General features: G+C 37.2%; 1 long non-coding RNA gene across 1 annotated transcript; it reads right to left on the bottom strand.

Annotated features, from left to right (window-relative positions):
• Positions 1 to 376: 376 nt before the first annotated feature.
• On the bottom strand, positions 377 to 4,683 carry LOC137973535 (uncharacterized). Its single transcript, XR_011117271.1, has 2 exons — positions 4,001 to 4,683; positions 377 to 657 (listed from the first exon to the last, which is right to left on the bottom strand). It is a non-coding gene; the product is annotated as an uncharacterized lncRNA (long non-coding RNA).
• Positions 4,684 to 7,500: the final 2,817 nt, after the last annotated feature.

A 7,500-nucleotide genomic window follows, 5' to 3' on the forward strand; every position in this document is an offset into this window, starting at 1 on the left:
TGTGATGCGATACGGATATGGATAGAAAATCGTATGAACGCGAATGCATTTCGTGATTTATTATAAGCACGAGTGATTTTTTGAGTCCTCAAAATTGCATTAGCCTACGTATCTGGATACGGCTCGTGCAATTTGTGAACTTTCAAAACGTCACCAGTGACCATAAATCCCGAAATGCACTAGCATTTCCATACGATTTTTTGTTTATTATAAACTCAACAAAATTACTCCATCGCTTTGTTTCCATAGCAACTTCTGTATTGCATTCTGTAACCGATTTATGCATTCGTCATTGACCAATCCGAAGCGGGATATTTTGTTAAGTATATAATAAGATAAGATATACTAAGTACAAATGAAGAACAACTCTTTTGAATAATATAACAGGGATTCTATTTATTGCGTCCTTTTAGGTAGAAATTTTACCAATAAAATAACACATTAAATTACGTCTCGTAGTTTTTGCTGCAGACCAATTAATTAACATCAAATCTAGGACTGAAATTATTTTTGGTCTCTTTGTGGTTCGTCTATACCCTCTCGACTTGATCATTATCTTCGCCACGTGGATCTTCCCAAATATTCTATGTCTTCTGGGTCTGGAATGCCGAACTCCCTTTCAGCTTGACGATGACGTCTCTTGCCTTGTTGTTGTCGCTAAAATGAAATGAAATCATTGCTGAGTTTTGTTGTCAAGAAATCAAAAGGCGCGAGGCTGATATTAGGCTGATTTAGCAACAGAACGGGAACGTCAGTGGCGACGTCGCGCGCAGCAAAACTACCAATGAGAATTTAGAATAGAAAAGAAAAGAGTGGAAGTCTATTCTATTCTGAATTCTCATTGGTGTTTTTTCTGCGCGCGCCGTCGCCACTGACGTTCCCGTTCTGTTGCTAAATCAGCCTATTAATTTAATTATAAAGTGAAGAAATACATTATATAAAGCTAATACTTCGAAATGCTCTGTCGTCTTCGTCAGGGTTTAAATGAGGAAAGGCAGTGGCTTGCAGTTATTGGCTTTATATAATAAATTCGTTCACTGTTATATAAGCCTTGCTCTTTCTAGCTTTAAAAAATTATATCTGTATGAAAAATAGAGAAGCGGAAGCCGCTTTTGTGTTAAAGGTGAGAGGGAAAGCAAAACTGAAAAGCCTTTTCAAATCCTCATGTCATTTAACAGTCGCTTAAATCAACCGGAAAATAACTGGGTGAAACCGAGGCTTTCCGTTGCTGGAGGCAAATGACAGATTGAATCTGCAAACAAATGATCTTCAAAATTGGAGAGAATTCCTTTCTCTGAAATAATACCAGCATGAAATAATACTATCTGGATCTCGGACATAAATAATGAACAGTTGATCAATTACCTCGCGAGAAATAATCAATGAGAATTTGTTACTTAATCAATGATGACAAAATGATACGATATTTTGCGTGACATTTTCCATTTCCTTGTTCAGCTAAAATAGACAATGTATTTTTTTTTCTCTAAACGGTTTCTCTTTTGCGGTCATTATTTTGCTCTTAAGTGCCCGTAAACAGAACTTGTTGTCCAGTTGAAACGTCATATTTGACATATTAAAGGATATATCTATAAAATGACACCCTACTAATTGTTTGAAATCCTACGTAATCGGTCTTATGTACACTTTCAGCTGTGGCCACTTTGAACTCCTCTTAACTGTGTGACACCCTTCCTTATACTTGTACATAGTCATTGCCATGATTTTAATATCTTCAGTTCCCACGTTCTGCTCCCGTCTGACCTTGTAGCTCAGTCGGTAGAGCAGCGGTGATCAAACCTGAAGGTCGTGGGTTCAATTCCCACCCTGGTCAGAGTTTTTGTCTGTCCTTGTGTGGCCCCAATTCCATTATTAGGGCTAACGCTCGTATGGTTTACATGGGAAGAAAACAGCACTTCACATTACCCTACAATAGTCAATTCTGTGTGACACATCCCTCTCTCCAAACCACTATATTTATTCAAATTGTCAGTAACAATTCCCAGCGGGAGCTCCTGTTCCCAGCAACAACCATAACACTATGATTCACCGTTTATGTTATGTATAATACATAAAGACAGTAAGAAAGGAAAAAAATCTTGTTGAGCACTGCATTTTTTCCACATTATCTATAATATTGAGCTCATTTCACTTTTTACCCCTCGATGTACCTTGAAATTGGCACAATTCTTTTCATTTTCCCACCAAAAATAAACATAAACCAAAAGCCCAATCAACCGAAACCATGCTTGCAATTTTAACCGCATGAAGTAAACCATGATTTGCAATTTCAATTCTTATCCTTACAGGTATTCCATGTTGCTACAGTTGTTCAAAATATTCTTTCAGTTTATATAACCCACCCATGCATCCTTCGAATGCCTATTTTTAACAATAGCAATATCAATTTTTATCAACTACTTGCGTATAATGCACTCAAACGTTATTATCTTCTAAAAATCCAGCCCGGTTGACACTTCTAGGCAAATATAGCACCTGTATCAAACTCAACAAGAGCAGGGTGTACCAAGTGCACTACCCACATGTACACATTGCGTACCTATTTTATTTTCTGTCTTCTTTTTTTTTGGGTTTTTACATGATTTCTCGTGTAATTTGGTGTAAATAAGAGCTTTCAGAACAATTTTTAGAAGAAACTACACTACTAAATGGACTTGTCCAATACAGAGTGGACTCGCCCTACAGACTCCTGCAATTTTTTTAGTCTGAAAAATTTACGCGTGGTTATTTATAAAAAGGGTAAATGTATCAATTGGTAGATTTGCAGGGAGAATCAATCTCCATTTCCGGGCGCGCAAGCCTGATATCGGTATGGTGGGCGCGCAAGTGGTATTGGTATTGTTCTACACGACCGAGGTATTTTAGGAGTCACGAAGTAGAAACTCGCAAGGAGAACCAAAATTAGCGATTGAAAAATCAAACTTTGAAGCAGATCTAATGAAAATCGAGTTGCCTGGCTCAGAAATTGATTTTGTCCCGACACAAATCAGAAACAGGGGCGACGATTTGTCGACGCAAATCGGAAACAGGGGCGACATGTCTAGTGTATCTCAACTGCCTTTCATACTATCTTAGGTCGAGGCAGATGCAGTGAAAACTATTACTAGTAACAATCAATTAAAATCCGCGTTGTCTTTCTGTTATTCCTCTGTTTAATGGAGGGCTGGGTCACGTGTCCTCAGCAGGAAATTTCCTGAAATTTTTCTATTCCCTGTTTCTTTTTCTTTTAAAGTCTTAAAAGAGTACGGCCTCAATCAACCATTTGGAACGGTGCTTATATGGCTTTTACGCACAAAATTAAAGTGTGAGATATTTAACATAATCAAGTAAAGTACTGCTCAACAACTGTTACTTGATTTCATCCACAGAATCGAACGTTGAATCCATTTTGCACAGCACAATAAACAGCACCACAGGAAAGCTCTGCTCAGTAGCTTTCATTTAAATGGTCACACTTAAGGATTTCACCCACAGACTCAAAAGATAGAACCACCTTGTACAACATAATAAACAGCACCACAGGAAAGTACTGCTCAGTAGCTTTCATTTGAATGGTCACACTTAAGGATTTCACCCACAGACTCAAAAGATAGAACCACCTTGTACAGCATAATAAACAGCACCACATGAAAGTACTGCTCCGTAGCTTTCATTTGAATGGTCACACTTTAGGATTTCACCCACAGACTCAAAAGATAGACCCACCTTGTACAGCATAATAAACAGCACCACATGAAAGTACTGCTCAGTAGGTTTCATTTGAATGGTCACACTTTTGGATTTCACCCACAGACTCAAAAGATAGAGCCACAAAATCAATCGCAAGTGCCTATTCATGCCTCTTAGAAAGATACATCAGATAAAATCTTGAAATCACGAAAAGTCTCTTTGGTGTTACACGTGTATAAGGGTCTATAAGGCTTCGGGGACAAACTTTAAAATTTCGCTCTCATACTGGTGGATATTCAAGTGATCATACCTGAATGTTTCCCTTCTTCCCTCGGGAGCCTTGATTAAACTGGTTTTGACCGTTAGCGTTAATGATGCTATAACACTCTACAACAAGTATGGCGACGATAAAAACCGCGAGCGTACTTTTGTGATCCATGATCTGAATGTAAAGCTTGCCGGCTGCTTCAGATTTTAATTGTCAGATCTTAGAACTACTGCTGTCTTTTATCCGTTGGCCCTGTCCATCCTGAGGGCTAAGTTCCATTAACAGATAAAAAGCTATCACTATTGCAAAACACGCTTTCGGTTATCAAGAAAACAAATTAATTGCTGCATTTCCTGCTGCGAATGCCTAAGTGTTTTAAAACGGAGTAACGCCTTAAAACAAATCCCAACCAAGAGCCATGTTCCAACTTTCTATTCATATCTCAAAGTGCCACTAAGTTTAGATTGCAATGCTTTGAGCCTTCATTCGTGGATAACCAGCATATTTCGTTAAGTACCTCCTCCTTGTGTTTATATATTTGACGTCAAACAATACACATCTTTAAAACGCCCGCGGAGGTGTGGCCAAATCTTATCAGTGATGCAACCAAAGCGTTTGCATGCAAACGACCTTTTCTGAAATAAATCACGTTTGGTAATTTTTCCAATGATTCGAGGCAGCACTGGCAATCTTCAAGACGCAGGTACTGTTTTCTTTTATCGTGATTGTATATTGCATTGCTCGTGAAAGATATTTTTTTGTGAAGGCTACCTAAATTTATATTCCTACATTTCCTGCTAATTAAAAATCGCGGAAACAAGCAATCCAATCAAAATTGTCTTTCTGTCAGATTCGGGAAACATCCATAATCATCCTTCAACTCAAAAATAATGTTTTTTTTTATACGTTTTAGATGGGATTTTTGTCAGTTGCATAAAATTCGTTATCATCTCTAAGGTTATTCCATTATGGGTCATTTATTGCGAAATACCAAAAGGTCGTGTAAAAATTAACTTTATTTTAAAAAGAGACGCGGAAAAATGTTGCCTTTTGACGGTGAGAGCATCGTATGTAGACAAAGCCACTTACGATTAATTTTAAAGCATTTTCAATAGATCACACTGGCGCCTAAGTGTACATATGCCATTTTTTTGATGAACGGAACCTTTTGCCAAAAGGAAGATCTCAAGACTTTTTTTTAACCCGGAATGACTACTAATTTTTTTTGTCCTGAAGGATTTGCCTTCCTCTTTGGTTTAAAATGCCACAAGCTTCAAAGATATAGATAGTTAAATCTTCGCTTTTTTTCACTGGGGTCAAGGAACTTGAATGATGAACAAAAATTAATTGCGTGAGTCGCTGGTAAAGTTATTGAATTTGAAGAACAAAAAGGTGCCCGATTATTTGTACTGAGACTAGAAAAAAAGCAAAATGTCTTAGCGAACAAAGAAGTACAGGCGAATTTTGAAAGGAAAGATGGTTCACAAGTGACCACGGGTGTTCATCTCCAGTGGGTTGCAGCACAATTTCTAAAATAGAGTCATTTATTTAACAAGTACTGTTTTGAAATCTTAAGGTTGCTTGAATATTGTTTTAGATAGAACAGTTATCCGTTCTTATTAAAGCCTGGGATTTTTCCTTTTTTTTTTTTTTTTTTTAAAGAGTACCTTTTATTTGAATTATTCATAAGATTCTATTCAATCAAACAACTGCACTTATTGACAAAAACAAAACGGAAGTTTTAGTCATTTAAAGTTGCAGAAATGCTCTTACTAAAATGCCTTTAAAAGCAAACAAAATGGAACTCTACTCACGACTTTCTTGGGTAGTGAAATATTGACATGTTGAAGGGACTCCCGTGGGGGTCCTTGTTCCCTTAAAAAATTTGCTTCTGTTCCCTTTTTCCCGAAACTACTTCCAAACTTGTTTTCAGCTTTTTGATCCCTAAAATTGTTCATGTTCCCTTGTTCCCTGAGACATTTTGTCTTTGTTCCTTTTTTCCCCAATTATAATTAGCCACGTTCCCTTGTAACCCAAAACCCTTTGGAGACCCTCATACTTGAGAAGAGCCTTCTTTCGCAGTACTTGGGGCTCAGAGGTTAAATACAGTATCTCAATCTCATCGGTGCTTGAAAATGCCAAAAAAAAATCATTTACAGTTTTTTATTTGCTATTGAATCAGGAAGAAAGGCTTCGAAGATCATTTTACGACGATAATGTGAGATTTCACGAGACATGATATAAGCATTTAAATTAGAAAAGGCAGCTTCCAAAGCCCTGGGTCCAATATGCATAATCAATATTATTAAGAGTTCTACTTCTCGGTAGCTGAGATAACTAAAGGAAAAAAGGAAAAAGGAAAAATCATTGGCACTGAGGAATTAGGAAGAGGGGCTTCGGCTTCCCATGATAGTATGATATTTCAAAGACTACAGTATAAATGCTTTTTAACTAAATTAAATGGAGTTAGAAAACTCTATGATCCGTTATTTGAAATCTATATTATTAAAAGGCGTTAAGGGCCACATAAATCAATTCCCGCTAAGGGCCTATAATAAGCCACATGCAACCATCGTGTCAAACATGTTTAGGTTAAATCAGTGACCGTGTTTTGAAATAACCTGGCACAGAAAAAGCTGAACTAAAACGAATCATTAAAGTCATTTCCTACCCAGCCCACTATCTTCCGCCCTCATCTCTTTTCCACTTTAAAGCCCTTTAGTTTTCAACAGAAAAGATCAACTGAATTGTAAAAAACTGTAACCCATCGCTCTCTTTCTCTGGTTTTTATGGCTGTGCTCTCATTTGAATACTAAAAGAAGCACTAATTCCAGGCTGTCGGTATCAAGAAAATCAATTGGATAACGAAAGAGGCATTAAAGGATGCCCTAACCCTAACAAATTCGTAATCGGCATAGTGAAGGAATAAGCTTCACCTGCGAAGCAATACTGGATCATGATACTATTAGTTAAAAGAGAGAAAACAATCGTGATGCTTGTGTAACATGCCATTTTATAGTACATTTCTTTTCAGTAATCTGCAAAACAACAAAGCAAAATAACCAAATTTGAAGTTTTAACGACAACGACATTTTCTACCTTAATTGCAATGGCCGAAAGCCGCGTTCGTGTCAATCCAGCTCGGATATCGCCCATGTTGTACAACTGATGTGAACAAAATGTCGAAAGATTGTAGTGATCCTCTCTCTTCTCTGGACAATTTAAGCAATTGTCACTTCATGATTTCGAAATACTGATAGTGCAGTTATATTTTAAGGTGTCGTTTTTGTTCACTTTGCCGACTCATCAAGCGTTAACAAATTGAACAGCTTGTCCGCCTAGCTGATACAAACATCAGTTGACATGATTCCTCTTTAGAACAGTTCAATGCTTAATTTGGAACAAATCATGACCCATTTCGTCCAAAACCAGATGATCTTGTGCTATTATTTCCTACCACATGATTAAAATTGAGAAGGAAAGCGTAAATTGACTTTTTGCTAACACCTTATTTCTGATGGGCAAATCACTAGAAGAGGACA

Source organism: Montipora foliosa, chromosome 10, assembly GCF_036669935.1.
Source record: "Montipora foliosa isolate CH-2021 chromosome 10, ASM3666993v2, whole genome shotgun sequence".
NCBI lineage: Eukaryota > Metazoa > Cnidaria > Anthozoa > Scleractinia > Acroporidae > Montipora > Montipora foliosa.